Source organism: Panthera onca, chromosome C2 (genome assembly GCF_046562875.1).
Source record: "Panthera onca isolate mPanOnc1 chromosome C2, mPanOnc1 haplotype 2, whole genome shotgun sequence".
In the NCBI taxonomy this organism is placed as follows: domain Eukaryota; kingdom Metazoa; phylum Chordata; class Mammalia; order Carnivora; family Felidae; genus Panthera; species Panthera onca.
The window spans coordinates 151,306,332-151,331,733 of record NC_138347.1 but is presented as its reverse complement, the minus strand read 5'-3'; the positions used below and the strand labels follow the sequence as shown (position 1 = coordinate 151,331,733).

General features: G+C 44.3%; 1 non-coding gene across 1 annotated transcript; it reads right to left on the bottom strand.

Annotated features, from left to right (window-relative positions):
• Positions 1–2,304: 2,304 nt before the first annotated feature.
• LOC132684438 (U6 spliceosomal RNA) lies at positions 2,305–2,412 on the bottom strand. Its single transcript, XR_009612659.1, has one exon. It is a non-coding gene; the product is annotated as a U6 spliceosomal RNA (small nuclear RNA).
• Between the last annotated feature and the right edge of the window lie 22,990 nt (positions 2,413–25,402).

Below are 25,402 nucleotides of genomic sequence, written 5' to 3'. Positions count from 1 at the left end.
CGGTGCAAACTTCTGGACCTCTCTCTGCTGGCCAGAGGTCTGACGCTTCATCCGCACAGCCTGGGGAGCCCGGCAAAGGGGTCAGTGAAGGGAAGCCTGGAACCTGTGGGCTTGGGGCTCTTCCTCACCGCACTCTGTCAACCATGATGGGCAGTAATCGGGACTGCTGGTGTCCCAGATTGCCACCGGGCGTGTCACAGAGATGAAGTGCCTCTCTGCTCGGTCCTTAGTTTGCTTTCTGGAAGCCCAAACTGCTGGAAATGTAGAAACGTCACTGATGAGATCTACTTGGTCAGGGCAGAAAATTCAGAATTGGGAGCAATCGCAGAAAGAATTGTTGCCGTCAGCTCGATGCCGGGAAGTGGGCTGTGGACGGGCAGGGATGGTGGAAGGAAAGAAGCGAGGGCATCCCCAAAGGTCCTGCGGCCGCCTGAGCTCTGGAGGGGGTCCACATCTTCCCAAGGCAACCGCGTGCTGATGTGCGCGCTCCCCGTCCCCCCCACTGCCGTGTGCTGCCTGGGAGCAGGAAGACTTCACTCAGGTGACTTTCAGCACCCCCGAACTCTCAGCCCTCGAGGTGCTGTGCCGGGCCCTGGGCACGGAGCTGAAGCAGTAAGGGCCCTGCTCCCTAGAAGCTGGGTCTAGCTGTGTCGACAAAACCTGGATGTGAAGAGCACAGTGTGAAATACAATGTCAGATGTTTCACAGAAGAGATTCTGACAAGGTCCTTGGGCATCTGGGGTTGGGGGAACCAGGATTTCTTCATGGCGGAGGAGGCTTAGACTGATATGTAAGATTTGGATAAGCGGAGAATGAGAACATTCCTGAAGGAAAGAGCCACATGGGCAAAGACAAGAACGAGGCTTTGTGGCAAGGAGTCTATCTGTTAAAGGCTCCTCAAACTCAGCAATGGACAGCCCAGCAATTTTGATGCCATTCAGCCATCTCTGGAGTTTAACTTCTGCCCCCGGTGGCTGGTAGCTAATAGTTTCTGCAAATTCTGGGGCCTTGTGGCTACTTGGTTCCCAGCTTGTTAGTTTCCCCAGAAACAATTCTGCCAGGGGTGCTCTCCAGAGCACTGGGTCCTGTCACCTCCTGCTGGGATCCCCTGCAGCCAAGTTGTAGCACACGGCGTATCCCCCATAGTTAGCGCGCTGTGCCCGTATCCCCCCTTCTTGTTACTGTGTTTGTGCACACTGGCTCCCTGTGTGATTTCCTCCCAGCGGCCAGCACCTGCGCTATGTCGAGTCTTCCCTCGGGCTACAGGTCCCCTTGCCAGTGCCCGTGAAGAGCCAGACATGTGCTCCCAACCCAGGGTCAGCCCTTGACCAACTGTTGAGAGATGCGGGGTATGAACACTCCATCTTCCTTGTCCCTGAGGTGTGCCTAACCGGTCTCCAGAGCCCCCTGCAAGTTTGAGCCCAATTTCACTCTGTGGGACCTTGCTTGATGTCATACTTTGCTTGGCATGTTTTCCCTTTTTTTTTTTTTTTTTAATGTTTATTTATTTATTTTTGAGACAGAGAGAGAGAGAGCAGGCAAGGAAGGGGCAGAGAGAGAGGGAGACAGAGAATCTGAAGCAGGCTCCATGCTGTAAGTGCAGAGTTCGACTTGGGGCTCGAACCCACAAACTATGAGATCAAGACCTGAGCCCACTGAGCCACTCAGGTGCCCCGGCATTTTTTTTTCCTTTCTTGATCCTACTTCTCTTTCACCTCCCCAGGTTTTTCTCAGAAGCATTTCCTAACTACTTTCATCTGAATTCTCATATCAAGGTCTGCCTTTGCAGAACCCAATTAGACGTATTGTCTAGTATGGAAGGCAAAATCATGGCTCCTCAAAAGCTGTCCCCCCCTAACCCCTAGAACTAATGAATATGGCAAAGGGATTTGTGTATTCTGACCTACAGAACTTTGAGATAACACACTTGTGTTCTTTCTTAAGCTGCTGAGTTTGTGGTAATTTGTTAAAACAGCAACGGAAACTAATATACTAAGATTTCCCCTAAAAAGTATACACACTCTTTGCATGTTCTCATGGTCATTTGCACCAGTAACGTCATGGGTTGTGCTCTTAATGGGAAGACTTCAAATCCAGATACTGATATACGGATTTATGATGTTGGTTGACCGTTCTCAGGTCACTCCTTTTGTCCCTTCACTGATCTCAGTCTGGTTGCACTGGGGCAATCCTTTATTCCCTCTGTTTAACTCCCACCCGGATTTTATCAGTGAGGAATGGTTGAACGCTTCCGGCAGGCTCTGACGCGGGGCCCCATGTGTGTTCGCTAAGTATTGATTTGCACAAATGAGTGTGTAACTCAGGAATTTGCGTGTCATCTTTGCACAGGGGCCATGATAACCTTCTCTGCATCCTTCTGATTTTAGTATATGTGCTGCCTGAAGCGAGCTCTGAATGTGAGTCAGATATCAGTGGTAAAATTTCCTGTGCTGCCCGAGGCAGCCATTTTGCTCTTGTCTATACCGAGCCTCTTAAGATGTTTGTCTCCTCTGCTAAAGGTCTGAAGCCATGGAGGGGTCACTTTGTAGTTTTTGGAATTCCACTCAAAAATTCCCATTGAACATATCAATTCTCCCAAGACCCGCTGCCTGGCTGTCATATGGAAAGCAGTTCTGTCCCCCTGCACATAAATAGAACCTGCCCTTTGAGGCTCCTCTCAGTCAAATTTTATCATGTAAGTGTATTTAGAGACTATATTTATAACTTCACTCTTTCTCTCAGGTTTATGGAAAGACTCTTGGCTGAACAAATATAGCACAGGTTCTGGATGTGCTCTGGTGAAAACACTCACTCCAACGTGCGGCACATAATCAAGTCCAGGATGTAAAGCACAATAGATTCTTCTTCAGCTGTAAGACCAAAATATCTCTCTATGGAGCTTCTCATCACGTGTCCTGGGTGGGGATGTTACCCTGTCTCCCCGGGTTTTTGTCTGAATTACTTTTCTACCAACTCAGGGGCAAGCCTTAGGTCCCTAGATGCCTGTGGACCTGCTATCTCTTCTCCATGCCCTTGGGTGACCAAGCCCTCCTAACTCTGGGAAAGAAACAGCCATCGCCTTGTGCCAGAGAAACTCACCAAGATGCATCTTCTAGATTAAACTATATTGGAGAGCCTTTTGATGGCAGACTTGCCCAGTGGGGAAAGGGATGTCCGGAGACTTCGGGAAAATTCCACTAGGACTATTCAACCCAACAAATCCAGTTTCCTTCTTTTGTGGTGACTTGAGAGGGGGCCTTCCTCTGGGAGGCTGGGTCATGTGACTTTCTGTGACAAGTATGTCCCTGTCCTTGAATCCTTCCAAGTCAATGCTGGTGTTGCCTGCAGCCCTTCCCTCTGGACCTTCCCCTTGTCCCTTTAATTCTTTTCTCATCTACCAGAAGACTCACATTCATATTGAAGGCTCTTTCCCCTTTCCCCTCTGTGTTGTTGTTGAAGCACACCTGCCCTTTTACCAATTATGGGATGTTGTTTTTGGTCTTCCTTCTAACACGAACTCATCCAAGCATTAATGCTCTGTATTCTCCTTCTCTAATATTTTTATCAACATGCAGCTGTGCACTCGTGCTGTAGCCTCAAGGATTCTTCACCTCTCAGAGCCTTCTAGGCATCACCGCTCTGTGAGTCAGGAGCTTTTTCCATCCCAGTGTCTGGTTCTCTGATGATTGGGGATGAATGAAGGGTGATGGAAATGATAATCTGAGTCACACAGCTTGAGGTGCTCTTTCCCTCTCTGTCCCCACCTCCAGAGACGTACCTCTGGCTGTGAACATGTCCTAGGCCTATGGTGATGGTGGGTGGTATTAAGGGGACACAAAGTCCTCCCCAAAGAGGCCTCGCGTGGTGGCACTCTTCCCCTTCACTGACCCTCGGCTTCTTCATCTGCACTCATTTTATCAGCACCCTGAGAATGGATTCATCTCTCAGGCAGGTTTCACATTAATAAAGCTCATGAACGGGACTGAAGTTGAAAATAAACAGGCCAGATTAGTAGTTGACGAGAACCATCTCAAGAAGTAGAATATTTCACGTCCAGCTGAGACGCATGCTATTTCCCTGGAGAAGAGTTACCGCAAAGCTAAACCATAACCAGAGCCCCAAATCTGATTTGCAGTGAGAAATCCCTACTGTGGAGAGAAAATTCTGAAGCCCAAGGGAGCCTATAAATTTCCCATGGGCGGTCTTGTGCAGGGAGCCAAGTAATTTTACGGTCGACTGGTAAGGGTAGAAGCAAAACAAAGGGAGTCAAAAAAAAAGAAATGTTCAATGCCATTAAGGACATCAGAGCGGGATGCTTTCTTCTTATGGTTGGGAGAGGCTCATAGTGGCCATCCAAGAATACTCAGAGTCTGTTAGCCATGATTTGCCATGTCTACATCCATCATTAGAGTAGAGATGTCTTCACCCCCCAACCCTAATGCTCTAGGTCTACCACGTGTGAACCTCTCTCCGCTGGATCGTGGTAGCGTCTCACCATCCTTGTTCGCCTTGGTTCTCCTGTTTCTGCATGGCTGAGCAAGCTCTCTTCTAATGGAGATTCCTCCTTTAGATGCCAATACATTTGATCTCATTAGAGTGAGAACCTGCCAAATAGAGATCTGTGTTGACTCCATAGTGTAGGTTTTTTCCACTTCATCACCCACTGAATTTACAATCTGGCTTGGAGGGAAAATTTTATTTCTCTCATTCCCACGTTCTCACAACATGAACCCCAAACTTCTATTTTTACTCTTAGATGTATGTATGTATGTATGTATTTAAATTTTATTTAAGTCCAAGTTAGTTAGACTCTCCAATAAAGTTTAATCTAGAAGATGCATCATCCTAACAAGTGCCCTCCTTAATTCCCATCACCCATTTAGCCCATCCATCACTCAACATCCCTCCAGCAACTCTCAGTCTGTTCTCTGTATTTAGGAGTTTTTTATGATTTGCCCCCCTCTATGTTTTTATCTTATTTTTCCTTCCTTTCCCCTATGTGAACCCCAAATGTCTTAGAAAGCCACCAGGCTCAGAGTCCTTCTCGACCACTTCTTGCCCTGACACCTTCTAGAAGTTCTAGGCTCCATGTGGATGTACAAGGCCTCCATGGGATAAAGACACAGGAACAACACTTCGGCCACCATAAGATACAGCCCCCAGCTGGCAGACCAGCAGCTACTCTGATGTCTGAAAGCTACAGAAGACACACAGAGGGAGAAGGGAAGGAAGTTTTACTTTCTTTCAAACAACCACAACAATAAAAAAAAACAACAACCAGGGCTGGTACATGGGATAAAGCAGGGGCCACCTAGTGACATTTGTTTGGCTATACTCCTCTGCCTTATTGTAGTGACAACTTTTACTAGATCCTGGCAATTGACTACCCATCAACTTCTGGTTTCAGTGCAGTTGTGAGTTTTCACATTTTGGTAGTATTTCTAGGTTGGGGAAGTCTCTATCAAGTGCTTGTAGCTTGATTTAATCATAAACAGAATTCCTGGTTCTGCAGTGGATTTTGAAGTTTGTAGCTGCAAAGTCTAAACCTAGAACTTTATAAACTTCAAGGATAAACAAAAGGCATTGTTACTGTCCTGGGTTTCTCTCTCACTTCACCTAGGAATTTGGGTGAGCTAAGCTTTGATCAAAGAACTCTGATCGCTTTAGATTCAGCTAAAATAGGTGAAGGTAACTCCACATGGGGAGCCATCGGAAATGTTGGTATTCATGTTGGCATTTTCTTTTTTTAATTTTTTAAACGTTTATTTATTTTTGAGAGAGACAGAGACAGAGTGCAAGCTGGGGAGGGGCAGAGAGAGAGAGGGAGACTCATAATCTGAAGCAGGCTCCAGGCTCTGTGCTATCAGCACGGGTCCCAACGCGGGACTCGAACTCAAGAACTGTGAGATCATGACCTGAGACGAAGTCTGCCACTTAACTGACTCAGCCACCCAGACGCCTCCAAGTTGGCATTTTCTAAGAGTCTGTTGACTGCAACATCAACTTTTTTAAATTTCAGAAATAGGTCAAGTTTAAAAGGACTTTAAAACTTTCAACACTCAGTGTCTGCCATGGGGAATGAAGACTAAAAATACTAAAAGTAAATATTTTGAGACAGTGTTCTTCATGGGGAAACTGAATCGCTTTCAAAGGAATTTAACTGTGCTCTTGGCTTTCTGTTTAGGTTCTTTCATTGACTGTGATGTGTTGGAAAGAGAATGAGCTTGGAGCTGGTCAAAACAAGTAGGAAAGCCAACCACGGGAGCTGAGACAAACTGGTTTTACTTCTCTTTGAAGTTTGCTTTGCTCCACCGTGAAAATGTGGGGGATGATAGCAGGAGTCAAAGCATAATGTGCAAAAAGTGGTCCATAAATGTTAATTTCCTCCCTTTGCAGCATCTTTGTCTTCTTTTATTTTTAAAATAAAAATTATGCCATTCACAATTGCACCAAGAAGCATAAAATACCTAGGAATAAATCTAACCAAAGATGTAAAAGATCTGTACGCTGAAAACTATAGAAAGCTTATGCAGGTAATTGAAGAAGATATAAAGAAATGGAAAGACATTCCCTGCTCATGGATTGGAAGAATAAATATTGTCAAAATGTCAATACTACCCAAAGCTATCTACACATTCAATGCAATCCCAATCAAAATTGCACCAGCATTCTTCTCAAAACTAGAACAAGCAATCCTAAAATTCATATGGAACCACAAAAGGCCCCGAATAGCCAAAGTAATTTTGAAGAAGAAGACCAAAGCAGGAGGCATCACAATCCCAGACTTTAGCCTCTACTACAAAGCTGTAATCATCAAGACAGCATGGTATTGGCATAAAAACAGACACATAGACCAATGGAATAGAATAGAAACCCCAGAACTAGACCCACAAACGTATGGCCAACTAATCTTTGACAAAGCAGGAAAGAACATCCAATGGAAAAAAGACAGTCTCTTTAACAAATGGTGCTGGGAGAATTGGACAGCAACATGCAGAAGGTTGAAACTAGACCACTTTCTCACACCATTCATAAAAATAAACTCAAAATGGATAAAGGACCTGAATGTGAGACAGGAAACCATCAAAACCTTAGAGGAGAAAGCAGAAAAAGACCTCTCTGACCTCAGCCGTAGCAATCTCTTACTCGGCACATCCCCAAAGGCAAGGGAATTAAAAGCAAAAGTGAATTACTGGGACCTTATGAAGATAAAAAGCTTCTGCACAGCAAAGGAAACAACCAACAAAACTAAAAGGCAACCAACGGAATGGGAAAAGATATTTGCAAATGACATATCGGACAAAGGGCTAGTATCCAAAATCTATAAAGAGCTCATCAAACTCCACACCCGAAAAACAAATAACCCAGTGAAGAAATGGGCAGAAAACATGAATAGACACTTCTCTAAAGAAGACATCCGGATGGCCAACAGGCACATGAAAAGATGTTCAACGTCGCTCCTTATCAGGGAAATACAAATCAAAACCACACTCAGATATCACCTCACGCCAATCAGAGTGGCCAAAATGAAGAAATCAGGAGACTATAGATGCTGGAGAGGATGTGGAGAAACGGGAACCCTCTTGCACTGTTGGTGGGAATGCAAATTGGTGCAGCCGCTCTGGAAAGCAGTGTGGAGGTTCCTCAGAAAATTAAAAATAGACCTACCCTATGACCCAGCAATAGCACTGCTAGGAATTTATCCAAGGGATACAGGAGTACTGATGCATAGGGGCACTTGTACCCCAATGTTTATAGCGGCACTCTCAACAATAGCCAAATTATGGAAAGAGCCTAAATGTCCATCAACTGATGAATGGATAAAGAAATTGTGGTGTATATACACAATGGAATACTACGTGGCAATGAGAAAAAATGAAATATGGCCTTTTGTAGCAACGTGGATGGAACTGGAGAGTGTGATGCTAAGTGAAACAAGCCATTCAGAGAAAGACAGATACCATATGGTTTCACTCTTATGTGGATCCTGAGAAACGTAACAGAAACCCATGGGGGAGGGGAAGGAAAAAAAAAAAAGTGGTTAGAGTGGGAGAGAGCCAAAGCATAAGAGACTGTTAAAAACTGAGAACAAACTGAGGGTTGATGGGGGGTGGGAGGGAGGGCAGGGTGGGTGATGGGTATCGAGGAGGGCACCTTTTGGGATGAGCACTGGGTGTTGTATGGAAACCAATTTGACAGTAAATTTCATATATTAAAAAATAAAAAAATAATAAAAAAAAATAAAAAAATAAAAATAAAAATTATGTTGGGGTGCCTGGGTGGCTCGGTCGGTTGAACGTCTGACTTCGGCTCAGGCCATGATCTTGCGGTTTGTGAGTTTGAGCCCCGCATCGGGCTCTGTGCTGATGGCTCAGAGACTGGAGCCTGCTTCGGATTCTGTGTGTCCCTCTCACTCTGGCCCTTCCCCACTCGCGCTCTGTCTCTCTCTCTCTCTCTGCCTCTCAAAAATAAAGAAAAAACTAATAAAAAAAATTTTTTAATAAAAATTATGTTTATGGGGGCACTGGGGTGGTTCAGTCAGTTAAGCGACCCACTATTGATAGCAGTTCAAGTCTTGATCTCAGGATTGTGAGTTCAAGCCCCACACTGGGCTCTGCACTGGGCATGAAGTCTACTTAAAAAATAAAATAAAATAAAATAAAATAAAATATTTATATAGATTTTTTTCTCCCCAGAGAAAAATGCATTTCGAAAATAAAAGGAAATGTGATAAAACAAACAATCACTGTAATCCTTTGATTCTGTGAATATCATTAAAATTCACCTGTCTCAAATGGTGCACTTGGGGTGATTTGTAGTATACTCAGAATCCCAGAAAGAAGGCAAAAATTTCCTTTATTTTGAAGGTAGTTTAAAAGGAACACCACTGTCACGTGTTGACACTACTCAGGTATTTTCTGGTCTGGTAAAAAGACAATTGGTCACATGAAGCCCGACACCAAGAGTCCTGTTGCCCAGGCAAGCAGTGGAATAACTGAGGCGGAGACATTTGTGCCTCTGCATTTTGAGGTGATTCTCCTGTTGTTCACCCATACTGGGATGTTTCTCTCTAATCCTCTCACACATAAGCTCTTTTTTTAAAATGTCTATTTTTATTTATTTTGAGAGAGAGAGAGAGACAGAATGCGAGTGGAGGAGGAAAAGAGGGAGAAAGAGACAGAATCTCCAGCAGGCTCTACGCTTAGTTGGGAGCCAAGTGCAGGGCTCAACCCCATGACTCTAGGATCATGACCGGAGCCAAAATCAAGAGTCGACGCTGAACTGACTGAACCACCCAGGTGCCCCTCCCACATAAATTCTTAGCTGTCTTCTCATTTGAGGAGAGCCTACAGATCACTTTGGGAAATCATTTGTTATTTTTTCGCAGTCGAAGAAACCGAGGCACACGTGCACACAGCTTTCGTGTCTTGCCTGAAGTTGTACAAGATAATGACAAACCAGAAGCCAAGGCTCTGCACGGCCAGGCAGGTTCCCCCCGCCCCCCCCCCCCCCAGATGGTCTGTGCTGTGCCACCTGCAGCAACTATTTGCCTACAGTCCTGCATGAAGCTCATTAATATTAATGTTATCAACACCCAGGAATCTATTTTAAGGTGCTCTAAGGTAACAGTCTGCCCACATGCATTACTTTCTTTTAGGTACTTTAATCATTTATAATATCCAGCCAATAACAATTTCATTATAAATGGATTAGTGAGCACATTAGAATCATTACTACCTGGAGTTGCCCACCTTGGGAATCTTTTATTCTGGCCTCTTTAGTGAGAGCTTCAAAACCCCTGACATCATGTCAATTAAATCAGATTAACTGAAATTGGTTGCCGGGGCGATATCACAGCTCTAGGTCACAAATGTATGTTCATTATTTATAAGCCCTTTGAATATGACTATACATTAGTAATAAAATAATCCAGCCTTGAAATCAAGGATTACTAGTCAATTCATCTTACATAACTTTATAAAGCAATATTACCTTCTAACCCAGAGATAAAGTGACTTAAAATCTACTGGTGAATATGTACAGATGTTCTTGCAATGTTCTAATATCTCTAAGACAGAAAACACTGCAGGAATAGGGGACAAACTCCTCGCTTCCTTTCTCTTATCTACCTTCAGACAAGCACATAGAAAATATTCCCAATAGCCAGAGAATGTAACCCAGTTCATTCCTACTTGGATTCCCAATTGGATTTGCGTCTAGCAACAATGGGAAGAGAACACATTCAATATCTACAGCCTGAAACATTTTCCATGAACTGCTGGAATGTTCCCCTACCACTTTGCCTAAAAAGATGACAATCTTCATGCAAAGTAACAAACTGTTGGTGTGAATTGGAAAGGTATGTGACTTTGGTTAATATTTATTTCTGAGTGACAAAATGTCAGTCATTATTTAATAAATGTATGCACGCGGTAAGAAAACCTAAGTAAAAACATATGTGAAATTAAAGCTCAGTTTGAACATTAAGATTCCCTAAAACTAAATTTTCTTTTCTTCTGTGATATAATACATTTTTAAATGAGACTTTAAATTACTATTTTTGGTTTCATATTGTTGCTGATAATCTTCCTTGTTGTAAAATCTACTTTGTCTGAAGTCTATGAATCTACTCCGGCTTTCCTTGGCTTAGTTAAAAAAAAAAATGGTGTATCTTTCTCCAGCCTTTTACCTTTAACCTATTTATGTCTTTATGTTTAAAGTAGGTTTTCGGGGCGCCTGGGTGGCTCAGTCGGTTAAGCGTCCGACTTCAGCTCAGGTCATGATCTCGCGGTCCGTGAGTTCAAGCCCCGCGTCGGGCTCTGGGCTGATGGCTCAGAGCCCGGAGCCTGCTTCCGATTCTGTGTCTCCCTCTCTCTCTGCCCCTCCCCCGTTCATGCTCTGTCTCTCTCTGTCTCAAAAATAAATAAACGTTAAAAAAAAATAATAAAGTAGCATTAGACAGCATACAGTTGAGTTTTGCTTTTTTATCCAATCTGATCATGTCTGTCTTTTAATGGGCATATTAAACTATTCACCCTTAGAAATGATTATTGATATGGTTGGATTAAGACCTACCAGCTTGCTAGCTGTCTTCCATTTGTTACATTTGTTTTTGTGCTTTTTTCCTCCTTTTCTGATTTTTCTGGGTTTAACTGAACATTTTTATGATTTCTTTTTATCTCCTCTATTGGATAAAGAATATTACATCTCTTTTTAAATGTTTTTGGTGGTTACTGTAGGGTTTACAGTATACATTTATAAAATATGAATCTGGTTTCAAATAATATTATACTGCTCTGCATGTAGTATAGACTCTTATATTCCTTATCCTCCCACCCATGTTGCTATGGGCTGAATGTTTGTGTTTCTCCTCCAATTCATATGTTGAAATTCTAATGTCCAATGGGGGTCTTTGGAGAGGGAGCTTTTGGGGGTTTCCTGAGTCATGAGGGTGAAGCCCTCGTGTATTGGATTGATGTTCTTATAAAAGAGACCCACAGAGTCTCCCAGCCCTTTCTGCCTTGTGAGGGTCCAATGGAAAGGTTGTGATATGGAGGAGAGTATTCACTCACGCATGCTGGCACCCTGATCTCAGACTTCCAGCCTCCAGAATAGTAAGAAATAATTTCTGTTCTTTACAAGCCACTCAGCCTGTGGTGTTTTGTGACAGGAGCCCAAACGGACTAAGGCACATCCCTTGTGCCTTCTGTCATACCTCTTACTTTTACACATGCTGGAAACACACAATCATTGCTATAACTTTTGCTTTAAACAGATTTTAAACAGATAAGAGAAGCAATTAAAAATAAATGTTTTATTTTACCCATATTTATTCCATTTCCAATGCTCTACATTTCTTTGTGTGGATAGTAGTTTCTGGCTATATCAATTTCCTTCTGTCTGAAGAACTTGTAGAGTAAATCTATTGACAATGAGTGTCCTTGATATTTGTCAGTCTGAGAAGGTCTTTACTTTTGAGGGATATTTTTGGTGAGTATAGAATCATGCAATGGCAGTTTTTGTCAGCACTTAAACAAAAAAAGCCATGGTTTCTGATGAGAATTGGTGATCATTCTTATCCTTGTTCCTTTATAGGTGACTTGTTATTTTTGGACGGGGGGTGCTTTAAAGATTTTGTCTTTGTCTTTGGTTTTCAGAAGTTTGACTATAATATGCTTATGTGTGTTTTCTTTTTTTCCTTTTTCCTTTTATGCATAGATATATCCTGCTTGGTGTTCTCTGAACTTCTTGGATCTGTGGTTTGGTATCTGTCACTAGACACTTTCCCCTTAAGACTGGGAGCAAAGCAAGAATGCCTCTTCTTACCTTTGCTATTTACCATTGCACTAGGAGACCTAGCTAGATCATCAAGGCGGGGGGAAAACAAAGCATACAGTTTGGAAAGAAAGAATAAAAATGTTCTTTTTTGCAGATGACATAATTGCCTTTGTAGAAAATCTTGTAGAAAAAAAGTCCTAGAACATAAGTGAGTTTAGTAAGTTTGCAGGATACAAAGACAACACACAAAAATCAACTGTATTTCTACATACTAACAATGAGCAATTGAAAAGTGAAATTGTAAAAAATAATACCATTTATAATGGTTCCAAAAAATGAAGTGCGTAGCTATAAATCTAACAACAGCTCTGTGTTGTGATAAGTATAAGATCTCTGTGTTGAAACTTATAAAACGCTGAAGAAAGAAATCAAAGAAGACCTAAATAAATGGAGAGATATATTATAATGATGATTTGGAAGGCTCAACATAGTAAAGATGTCAATTCCCTCAAATTGGTGTACAGATTTAATGGAATTTAAATAAAAATTCAAGTAGGAGTTTTTGGGATATAGACAAGCTGCTTCTAAAATGTGTTTGTAAAGCCAAAGGAAGTAAAATAGCCAAAATAACTTGAAAAAGTAAAATAATGTTGGAGGAATTACAAATACCCAATTTTAAGGGTTAATATAAAGCTACTGTAATCAAAATAGTACACTATTGGCAAAGCTATAGGCACAAATATCCACTGGACAGAACAGAGAGTCTAGAAATATGCCCAAACATATGTGGCCAGTTGAGTTTTGACAAAAGGGCAAAGACATTTCAATGGAGTCATATTATTCTTTTTAACAGACGGCACTGGAAAAACCGGACATCACATGCAAATTAATCTTGACCTAAACTCCACACTTAACATGTGTCACAGATCTAAATGGGAAATATGAAACTATCAATCTTTCAGAATAAAACACAAGACAAAGTCTTCACGAGCTGGGATAAAGCAAAGAGTTCTTAGACTTGATCCATTTTTAAAGATATTTTTAAATTTTAATTCCAGAATAGTTAACACACAGTGTTATATTAGTTTCAGGTGTACAATATATAGTGATTCAATAATTCTATCCATCACCCGGTGCTCATCACAAGTGCACTCCTTAATCCCCATAGACATGATCCATTCTTAAAAACTGATAAATCTGACATCATTAAAAAAAAAAAAAGTGTTCTGTGAAAGACACTTAAAAGAATGGAAACGACTGATAGCGCTAAATGCCGGCCAGGATGTGCCACACCTGCAACGTTCACACCTCATAGTGGGAGTAAAAAAATGGTGTAACCTTTGGAAAATAGTTTTAGAGTGTCATAAAGTTAACTATGCCCTTACCATACGACCCAGCAATTCCTTGCCTCGGTGTTTCCCAGGAGAATTGAAAACATACATCCCCAAAAATGAACATACAAGAATGTTCGCAGCTACCTTGGCTGTGGTAGACAAAGCCTTAAACCAACCCAAATACCTACCAATAGTACAATGAATAAGCACATGGCTCCATGTACCTGATGTTTATTTATTTTTATTTATCTTTAAAATTTTTCGTGTTTATTTTTGAGAGAGAGAGAGAGAAAGAGAGAGAGAGAGACAGAGTGTGAGTGGGGGAGGGGCAGAGAGAGAGGGAGACAGAATCCGAAGCAGGCTCCAGGCTCTGAGCTGACAGCACAGAGCCCGACGAGGGGCTTGAACCCACGGACCGTGAGATCATGACCTGAGCTGAAGTCCAGCGCTTAACTGACTGAGCCACCCAGGTACCCCACCTGATGTTTAAAAACAGGTAAAGCTAATCTATTGGGACAGAACATTGGTTGGTTGTGATGGGTGGGAAATGACCAGAAGGAAGCACATGGAAACTATCTAGGATGACAGACATGTCCTATATCCAGAGCAGCTTGGCAGTGCTTCCAAAGACGGTCTTAACAGTCCTTCCTACTCCATATGTTCTTTTGTAGTGTGACTTCACCACTCTTCCACCATAAGTCTTCTCTTCATTGGATGTGGTCCAGTGCAATGACCTTTTCTGACCAACCAATGAGGAGGTGATGGTGGCCTTTGTTTCCTAGGTTTCAAAGAGATTTGGCTGATAAAACTGAAGCCATCAGATCCTTTTCATAATCACTGAACTTTATTTTTCACCACATGCTATTTCGGTTTGTAAGACTTGGACTGAATGAGTTGCGGAAAATAAAACGTGTTACTGTGCTCACGGCTTAGTTTCTGAACAGGAAGAACATTGAAAATTCGCCTTACCGAGTAAAACTGTCACAGATAAGGACCGAAGAAAGGGTTACCTATTAGGGTAACTTTCACGTAACTTTCAAGGCTGGGCCCTCACGGAGCATCGCTCTAGTCTTGGCTTCTTGGAATGCTTCTTGGAGCCCAGCTGCCCAGGCAGTCACCCGAAAAGGCCCATGTCAGAGAGAGCTGAGGCCTAGGTCTGTAGTCTCAGCTGGTAGTGGGTCCCAATTGCCAGCCTATTTGGACCTTCCAGCCATCCCAATCACCAACTGCCACCGTGTGAAGCAGAACTCCGCGGTCAACCCATTGAATCTTGAGAAATAATAAATTGTTCTTAAGGTACTCAGTTTTGGAGCACTTTGTTCTGCAGCAGTAAATAACCAAAGCTTCTGGGCTACTAGTCACAGGGGCACATACCTTTGGCAAAACTCATGATTGTATGCTTACATTCTCAGCATTTTACTGCACATTAACTTGACCTCAAGAAGAAAACAACAACAACTTACAAGCAAAAGTAAAACATAAGCCTCCTAACTCATCACGAAAAACCAATGCCAGTCATCATAAGAAATTCAAAGCCAATGTAAGTAAAGTCAGGATCTAGAAAGGGATGCTGTATGATTTAAAATTGCTTTCAAGATTTTAGCTAATTAGTGTGCAAGAAATTATAATAGGCAAGTTTTGGAAAAGAAGAGAAAAAACGATTTTACGTGCCTGTGTGAAAATTGCTAGAAACATCCGGGGAATCTATTTGACAATATGAGAATTAATAAAAAATATAGTGAGGTGAGTGGATTGGTTGGCGATAAAGTGCTAGCAGCTTTCTTTACACAAACAACACTAAGTTAGAAACAGAAATGAAAAGATACCCCATTCTCAGTAGCAACAAAAATACCATAGCTACCAAAACCAAATGGAGAAAGCTACAAAACATCATTGAAAATAAGATAAAATGTAAGATGAGGGGCCGCCTGGGTGGCTCAGTCAAGAAAGTCTGACTCTTGGCTTCGGCTCAGGTCATGATCGCGCAGTTTCGTTAAGTTTTAGCTCCTCGTCGGACTCTGTGCTGACAGTGCTGAGCCTGCTTGGGATTCTCTCTCCCTGTCTCTCTGCCCCTCCCCCACTCACGCCGTCTCTGTCTCTCTCAGAATAAATACATAAACTGAAAAAACAATGAGAGATGCTAGATACCTGGCTGGGAAAATATATATGAAAGTATTAATCTTTCCAAACTATACGTGTACGCACACAGGCACAACACGACTCCAGTAAGAATCCCAACCATTTTTAATTAACTGGTTCGAGTCGCTTGACCATTCACAAGGAAGAAGAGCAAAGATACTTTTGAGAAGTAAAATGATGATTGCACGTGCGCTTTATCAGCCATTACAATTTACTGTATAAACCTTATTGAAACTGATATAATAGTAAACCTAGGAGTCTGTGGGGGTAGAGCAGAATCCATATACAAATTTGAGAATGCATGAGAACCGATTTACGGCCAAGTTGGCCTTTCATTTCTGGCGTTTATTTAATATACAATGCTGGCCTAAGTTGTTTTTTATCAGAAAGGATGCAATCTTAGGATTCCCAATCTCCACGTACATCAAAGTATATTCTTGACAGGTGCAAATGGAGGTATTTTAGACTGGGAAGCTTTATCAAGGGCACACATATACATGTATTTTCTTGATATATTTTAATTTTAATTTTTATTATTTTTTGATTTGTTAATGTTTATTTATTTATTATTCTTTTAAATATTTGTTTATTTTTGAGAGAGACAGAGACAGAATGCGAGTGGGTTAGGGGCAGAGGGAGAGGGAGACACAGAATCCCAAGCAGGCTCCAGGCTCTGAGCTGCCAGCACAGAGCCCGACTGAGATAAAGAAGATACATTTCAGACTCAAAGAAATTCCTCGGATCTGCTTCATTGTAACAATTTTGCTTTTCTTCCTTGAGAACTTTCTATAGCAGCTCTGCCTCCATAAACATCCCTGCCACCTGGCCAGTGTGTGCCTGCAATCCTGAGACACAGCATTAGTTCAGGGGACAGGGGCTGCTCTAGCAGCAGCCTCACTGGCCTGACCACACACCCCTCCACGATTGACCTTCACAGTGGGGTAAGGAGCTGCCTTGTTTGGGTTACGCAGAGCAGCAAGAAACAAAATCTGCTCTGTGCAGGTTTAAGAAAAGGGAGATTATTCATGAAGGCCCAGAAGGTAACTGCTCAGGCTTCTAAGGGCCGAAAGTAAAGTCTCGTGGGACAGAGTCTGTTAGGTCAGACCCTGGGCTCTCTAAGTCTTGGGCCCTAGGCCTTTCCCGTTTCTGCTTCTTCTGATTCCTTCCCATCATAGACACTCACGAAGGGTCTATGACTTGATAACTGTGAGTTTGGCTCATCATGGCAGCAGCTTGGGCCCAGATCTACATGACCCAGGATCTGATCACAGCATCTGGGTTTTGTAATTCACATTTTGATAGAGAAACCTGTTAGACTCCACCCAGCGCATGGAACTGCCCTCTCGCTTTCTTTCCCCACCTCCTGGTCTGAGGTCTATCTGTAGTCAACTATGGCTGACTTCAGGCTATCCCTTCAGTAAGACCTGTGGATGTGATCACTTCCCCCACCAGCGGGTGATGTGGGCAGAAAAGGAACAACGGGCCTACCCGGTATAGGAACAGTGCTGATTTTAGCCCTCATGAGAACCTCTGAAAGCTGCTGCCTGGGCCTGGTTTCATAGTCTGTTAATTAATTTCAAGGAAAATCTCAACTTCCATGGGAGCCTAACTGTGGCGACCAGGCCATATCTGGGTGACCAGTGATGACAAAGGAAGAGGAACAGGGACATAGGTCTAATTTCTGGTTTTGATGTTGCTACATTTGTTTGAGGCAGCCCTACGGGAACTTATCAAACAGAGGACACGTTCCCAAGGCACCAAAAAAGCATCTAAGGGCGCCACCTGGCCCACCTGCTGGAGCCTCCCTCTGGAGCTCTGTGCTGCCAGAAGCCATAAGCAGCGGGGAAGCCAGCTGACTGAGCCAGGAGAGGGACTTCGCTGGGTTGTCGTGCACTGATACGGAGGCGGGTAGGTGTACTTTAGAGCCTCTTTTCAGGATTATTTCCTTTTCAGGATTCATCACGAGCTTTCTTCAAACGAGCACCTTTGCAGCAACGTTGCAAGCTGAATGCAACTTGCATCCAGCACTGATATTGCCTGAAGGCAGATGTCCTGGTAAAGAGGACACAGCCTTACGGAGGGAAGTCACCTCTATCGTCGACCATCCCTCCGTAACCATGACCTTGGTTAGCGTCCCGGATGCGTCCACACTTTGAACTTCCCCTCCATAAATGTGGGGCGATGGGGTGGCTTCTTGCCCAGCTAGCAGGATCCCTGCTTAGAAAGAATGCCACGTCGGGGAAACAAAAGTGCTCGCGCAATTCTCACCGTTGTTCAAATGTGTCTTGGCCGAGAGCCCTGCCCGTTATAGGATTTCTGCCTCCGGTGCCCAAGGCCTTCTCTGCCCAGAGACGGTTTTGTGCTGACTGTATTACACGTTTTGTTGCTGGCAGAGGCAGAAGAGACCAAGAAGGCTCTCTGGCCCAACAGACCGGACAGGCACGTGTGTGTTTCCTCCACACGTTCCCACTCAGAGAGGTGCCAGATTCACGGTCAGCTTTCAGATGTTCACCCTCCGGAATGGCTTGACTAGAGGTCCAGAGACAGGCTTCCAGGGATCTGGGGTCCCCTGTTGTGGGAAGGTGCCTCCTAGCTGGGCCACTGGAAACAAGCTGCCCCTAAACCTACGGCTGAGTTTGTGAAGGGAAGCGTGCAGTCAGGTTCATTGCTGTTCCTCAGGTGGCAGAGGTTTCCAGGGCCAGGCCCTGCCTGACTCTGAAACGCTTCTCTGAGGGGGTAGGAGGCGTCACAGGGGCAAGGGCGCGTCCCTCACGATCGTTTACCTCCCTACAACTCAGCTTTTCACAAAGGAGATTTGAGGCAGTTGGAGAAGCATGGGCAATACCAAAGAATACCAAGAAGATTTAATAAGGGATGAGAATAAAAGAGACTTAGAGCAAAGGAAAGTGACAGGGAAGAAACGTAAAGCTGATGACACGGCACCAGAGTTCAGTGTGTTTTCTCTGATGATAAACGCCCATCGTCACATTTAGCGGCTCTCCTTTACGATCCCGGGGACCGGCAGAGGTCGGTTCTGGATTGCGAGTGGGATTGGTTCTCTCCTCTCTATTCTCAAGCGTCCTGACCCCTGCTCCCCCAGGAGTAAGCCAGTCGCTGCTCACCACCTTAAGGGAGTTGCCATACATAAACCTCGGGATAGAAAGGGTCAGGGTCAGAGGGCAGACTCAGATTCAGGAGCCCAGAGTCCTAGCCGGGGTCCCGGTGGGGAGAAAGGCCAGGGGGAGCATGATGCCAGCTGATCTGCTCCTGCTGTCCTGCACCCCCCTTCCCCCATATCCGTGTCCCTTCTCTGACACAGCTGTGTCTGCTGGTGTCCCAGGGCGGGAGGGAGTGGAGGCCGAACTATAAAATACAGCCATGTGACAAGGAGCAAATTTGTTCATCTTCCCCAACTTATTCAAATGAAGCTGACGTGACCTGTGCGAGAAGACAGACATCATTTGAGTTAAACAAGGTAATGTATTTTAACTTATTTACATTAACTTGTTTGCAAAGACCTACGGAGTTGGTTGAAACAGAAGCCAAACACAGAAACTCCAGGGCGACTGGAAAGTTGGCATCGAGATGCCAGATCGAGAGACAGACCCAGAGATCTCTGGAGAAGCTGCGTTGCATGGTGTTTAGTGGGAGTGTGGGAGACTGGCCTCTTTTACTGACTTTGGGTAAGTCGCCCAACTTCCTGTCGTCTCAGTTTCCTCCTCTGACAAAGGGGAATACGGCAGTCCCCTCAAATCTGCAGGGGATACCCCGTAGGTGCCTGAAACCATGCGTAGTATCGAACCCTATATACAGTTTTTTTTTCCCCTCTACGTGTATACCTATGGTAAAGTTTACCTTACAAATGAGGCCCAGGAAGGGAATAGCAATACTAACTAATAATAAAAGAGAATAATTATAACATATTACTGTAAAAAAAGTTACATGGGTGGTCTCTCTCCCTCACGATATCTTATTGTGCTGTATTCACCCTTCTTGTGAGGGTGTGAGGTGATGAATGCCTGCCCAATGAGAAGAGCCTGGCGAATGATGGAGGCATGTGATGAAGTGTTAGGCTGCTAATGACTTTCTGATGATACGTCAGATACTACGATGATAATGAACCCGGGCAGGTGAAACCCTGGATAAGCGGGACTGCTGTATTCAGAGTTACAACCTTATGATTGTTGGCGGATTAAATGGCCTGATGCGTGAAAGGCGTTTAGAACTCTGATTGTCATGGTAAATGCTCGGTGAACTTAGACCACGGCCACTACGTTACCTGACATTAATTTTTTAAAATTTTTATTTAAATTCTCGTTAGTTAACATATAGTGTAGTATTGGTTTCAGGAGTAGAATTCAGTGACGCGTCACTTACATACAACACCCAGTGCTCATCCCAGCAAGTGCCCTCCTTCATGCCCATCACCATTCAGCCCATCCCCCACCCGACTCCCTCCATCAACCCTCAGTTTGTTCTCTAACTTTAAGAGTCTCTCTTGGGGCACCTGTGTGGCTCAGTCGGTTAAGCGTCCCACTTCGGCTCGAGTCATGATCTTGTGGTTCATGGGTTCGAGCCCCACATCGGGCTCTGTGCTGACAGCTTGGAGCCTGGAGCCTGCTTCAGATTCTGTGTCTCCTCTCTCTTTGCCCCTCCCCCACTCGCACTTTGTCTCTCTCTCCCTCTCTCTCAAAAATAAATAAACATTAAAAAAATTTTTAAAAAAAGAGTCTCTCATGGTTTGTTTCCCTCTCTCTCTCTCTCCCATCCCATAGTTCATCTGTTTTGTTTCTTAAATTCCACATACCAGTGAGGTCATATGGTATTTGTCTTTCTCTGACTTATTTCGCTTCGCTTCGCTTTATACTCTCTATCTACGTTGTTGCAAATCGTTAGCTGACGTTAATAACATAGTAGGAGTGACTTCCAGGAAATCGCTAGTAATTGTGGTGCACGAGGATGTCATATTCCCCCCCTCCTCACATGGCGGATGGGCACAGGAGCAGACTGTGGACAGCCGTGTTCGCAGAGACTTGGCAACAGTTTTTGTTGGAAACTGACCTAATGGTACTCCCATTTCGCTTACAGTTGTGGCTGAGGGAAAGCATGGTCACAAAGAACACGTCTGCCCGACGCATTTTCCCTCTGCCAACTCTCCCATCACTGCTTTTCACGTAGAATTGCGTCATTTACTCAGTGGTGATGGGACCCCGGGAAGTCTGCACAAAGCAGAATGACAGCTGACGTGTTGGTAACAGAGGACAAAGATACAAAGATAAGGGCCAAATACCCTTTTCTGAAGATGAATGGTGTGTGCAAACATAGAAACCGTACCATTTCTGCGATGGAGGCCGAATCGGAGAAAGCTTGGATTATTCTATATCTTTAAAGAAGCGGGTGGGGCTTAGGGAGATACATTAAGAAATAGATAAGGGTGATTTATAATTAACATAGAGTTATTTTCTTTTTTTAAAAAAAATATTTATTTATTTTGAGAGAGACAGTGACAGCATGTGCAGGGGGAGGGGCAGACAGAGAGGGAGAGAGAGAATCCCAAGCAGGCTCCACGCTGCCAGTGCAAAGCCTGATGTGGAGCTCAAACTCACAACTGTGCGATCGTGACCTGAGCCGAAATCAAGAGTCGGACACTTAACTGACTGAGCCACCTAGGCGCCCCATAGAGTTCTTTTCTATAAAAAGCTTCATTTAAGGGGCGCCTGGGTGGCGCAGTCGGCTAAGCGTCCGACTTCAGCTCAGGTCACGATCTCGCGGTCCGTGAGTTCGAGCCCTGCGTCGGGCTCTGGGCTGATGGCTCAGAGCCTGGAGCCTGCTTCCGATTCTGTGTCTCCCTCTCTCTCTGCCCCTCCCCCGTTCATGCTCTGTCTCTCTCTCTGTCTCAAAAAATAAATAAACGTTAAAAAAAAAATTAAAAAAAAAAAAAAAAGCTTCATTTAAGAATGCTCAGGGGGTTCATCTGTTGAGGAGGTTAAACAGCCTCCCTAACAATTTCATTTACACCATCACATTGCTCAGCAAACTGTTTATTTATGTAAAGGTGTTTCCCAAAGGCGGTGGGGGGATCAAAAAGCCACAGTACCTGCTGCCCCTCGGTCAGTGTCATCTTGGGCGACTTTGAAATTAGCCTTAGTAGGTTCAAAATGAGTATTTCCAGGGTTCTCTTAGTATTAATAAAGGGAGGAAAATGAGCAGAATTCTCGTGTGTGTGTGTGTGTGTGTGTGTGTGTGTGTGTGTGTGAATGTGTGGTTCACCACCACACACAGGGCCTGGCACACAGTCGGTCCTCAGGGAATGTTTACTGAACCCCGAGCACGGACAGGAATTTACGTGTCCCCAGAAGCCCACCCACGGTGCACATGCTCTTCCCTGAGAAGTATTTCTGGTGACAGAGGATCTACAAAGACCTGGGTGGGTGGGGCTGGATTTAGGGGGTGGCCATGGCTGTCTAGCAGTTCAGAGACCAAGAGACTCAGAGAAGATCCCACAGCCAAGGCGGAGGTGAAAAGGAGGGAGGGTCTTGGACTCCGTCTGCTAGGACTTGGCATTCTGGCTTTGTCACTTACGAGCCGTGTGACTTGGTCCCCTGGCCTTCCTGAGCCTCAGGTTTCTGATCTGTCAGATGCAGGTAATGAGACTCATCTCACAGACTTGCTGTGAGAATCCAGCGAAAAACCACAGGCAGAACATGCAGAAACAGAGACAATATCCCATCCGGTGAAGCTCTGTAATAAAAACCAGGTGTCTCCCTTCATGTTATAAGGAAAAGCACCCACTGAATGCTTGCTAGGTTCAGGGCACTGACACGCGGTGTTCCACGCCTTCTCTTGTTCCGTCCTTGCTACAACCTGAACTTCAGGTATTTCCATCATTCCCATTTTACAGATGGAGATGCACAGGCAAGTTAGAGTGTCACCCAGAGAAGCTCACAAGTACATGATGGCATCGGGAGCCCAACCAACCAGCCTGACACCAGAGGGAGACTGAGCTTCCCTCCTGTGTCTTGTGTTGACCACTTTCAAGAGTTGGGCCACGAGCACCTATCTGACAGACACATTAACCAGTTTCTTTCTTGAAGCAACCTTAGGAGGCACGGAAGTCGGGAAATAGTATACTTATTCTGCAGATAGGGAAGTTGAATTGAGGGGCCGTTATTTTCTACACATTAACAATGTTGATGGTCATCATGATTCCTCATCACGTGGAGAGCAAGTACTGGAGAGCATCTGCTCTTGTCGGGAGAACTGGCTCCGTGGATGGTTGGTGCAAAGACAAGGTCACACAGGGACTCACTGAAGAGGAGAGCCTGGCCAGATTCCAGGGGGCTCTCCAGGGCAGAAGAAGAGGGCAGAGAGGACTCAGAACCCACTGTTCTTAGTCTCACAGGAGACCTAGTGGGACAGGAGGGAGTGACGTAATGGGGGTTGACCAGCCATATTGACAGGACAAGTCACGACACATATAGGGACTGACACCTCCCTGATGGCCCACATCCGTCAGGTGGTAGTTCTGACGATCCCCCATTTGGGTTGCTGTAGCCATTGGGACACATCTTTCCTCTCCTGGGGAACTTCTACATCAGTGGTTCCCCCAACGCTTGGCCTCAGGATCTCTGTACACCCTTACAAGTTATGGATGAACCACCCCCCCAACAAAAGAGCTTGCTTATATATGGGCTATAGCTACTGATATTTAGCGTATTAGAAATTAACAGCCAGACATTACAAATATGTATGCAGTAATTCATCTTAAAGTAACAATTATACATTCATTACATGTTACCATACATGACATACATAATATAATTTCCAAAGCCAAGAGGTTAGAGTGGGAGAGAGCCAAAGCATAAGAGACTGTTAAAAACTGAGAACAAACTGAGGGTTGATGGGGGGTGGGAGGGAGGGCAGGGTGGGAGGGAGGGCAGGGTGGGTGATGGGTATTGAGGAGGGCACCTTTTGGGAGGAGCACTGGGTGTTGTATGGAAACCAATTTGACAGTAAATTTCATATATTAAAAAATAAAAAAAAATAAACAAACAATTTAAAATTAAAAAAAATAAATTTTTGCCAATATGATATGTAAAAAATAATAATAATAATTTCCAAAGCCAAAAAAAAAAAATACTTCACTAAGAAGATTGGCCTCTTTTTACCTTTATGAACTATTGTTGGCACTGACACGTGAGCTTGGTTTCATAGGCTTTCGTGATCTCCTAGGAATCCTGCTGAAAGCGTTTCGGCCGCATTTGTTCCTCAGTATTTAGATATATTTAGATACATTTTAACGGATTCCTTTGGATGTTTAATGCCAGCATCTACTTCTCCAATTAATTGTCAACTCTGCAGTTCCTACAGGCCCACAGATTCACCTTCCACAGTGTGCCTCGGCCCGATGTAATAAACAATGTGACTTTCTGAAATGGGACATGGAAGCCTCTGCAGCAGCGGAAATGTGTGTCATTTACTGGGGTGCTGTGGATGGTGCCCAGAACTCGGCCCGAGCTCCAACATCTGTCGGTGGCAAGACCAAAGGTCAGAGCAGCTAAGAAAGATGTGTGAGTGTGAACACAGAGAAGGAGAAAAGGAGGGAATTCACAAATCAGGAGTGATCTTTTTTATAAATATAGATATTTTTAGTTATTATTTATTCATCTTGAGAGAGAGTGTGTGCGCCAGTGGGGGAGGGGCAGAGAGAGGGAGAGAGAGAATCTCCAACAGGCTCTGTCCTATCAGTGCAGAGCCTGACTTGGGGCTTGAACCCACAAACTGGGAGATCATGACCTGAGCCAAAACCAAGAGTGGGATGCTCAACTGACTGTGTCACCCAGGTGCCCCTAAATCAGGAGTGATCTTTATGTTTCAGAAGCCCATTGAGCATACCAAATGACCAAGCCAATGTGGTGGTGGTCTTTGGGATGGCCTCTTCTGGCCATTAGTCTGTTAGCCTGGAGTCCTTCCCTGTGGCCTCCAACCTCCGGAGCCTGGGAGTGAAGCAGGCCTGCTGTTGAAGCAGGCCTACGCCACCCAGCTGTTCTCCTGGTGGCCTGTGGTCTGTGACTCCTGCCACTGTTCTTCCTCCCCTGGGTTCCCTGAACATATACACGTTTTCTAGCTCACCTTTCTAAAAATTACTTTTATTATTTTGATTTTTAATTCTGGTAAACACACACACACATACAAGTTATCATCTTAATCATTTGTTGTCAGGGTGTGTGTGTGTGTGTGTGTGAGAGAGAGAGAGAGAGAGAGAGAGAGAGAGAAAGAGAGAGAGCCAGGAAGGGGCAGAGGGAGAGAGAGGTTTTTTTTTTTTAATTTTTTAAAGTTTATTTATTTATTTTGAGAGAGACAGAGTGAGATCAGGGGAGGGGCAGAGAGAGAGGAGAGAGAGAATCCCAAGCAGGTTCCCCTACTGCCAGCACAGAACCAGATGCAGAGCTCGAACTCATGAAACTGTGAGATCAAGACCTGAGCTGAAACCAAGAGTCAGACGCTCACCCGACTGAGCCACCCAGGTGCCCCCATCTTAATCATTTATAAATGCATAGTTCAGTGACATTAAGGACATTCACAGTTGTGCAGCCATCACCACCACCCAGTTCCAGAACTCTTGTCACCTTGGGAAACTGAAAGATCGA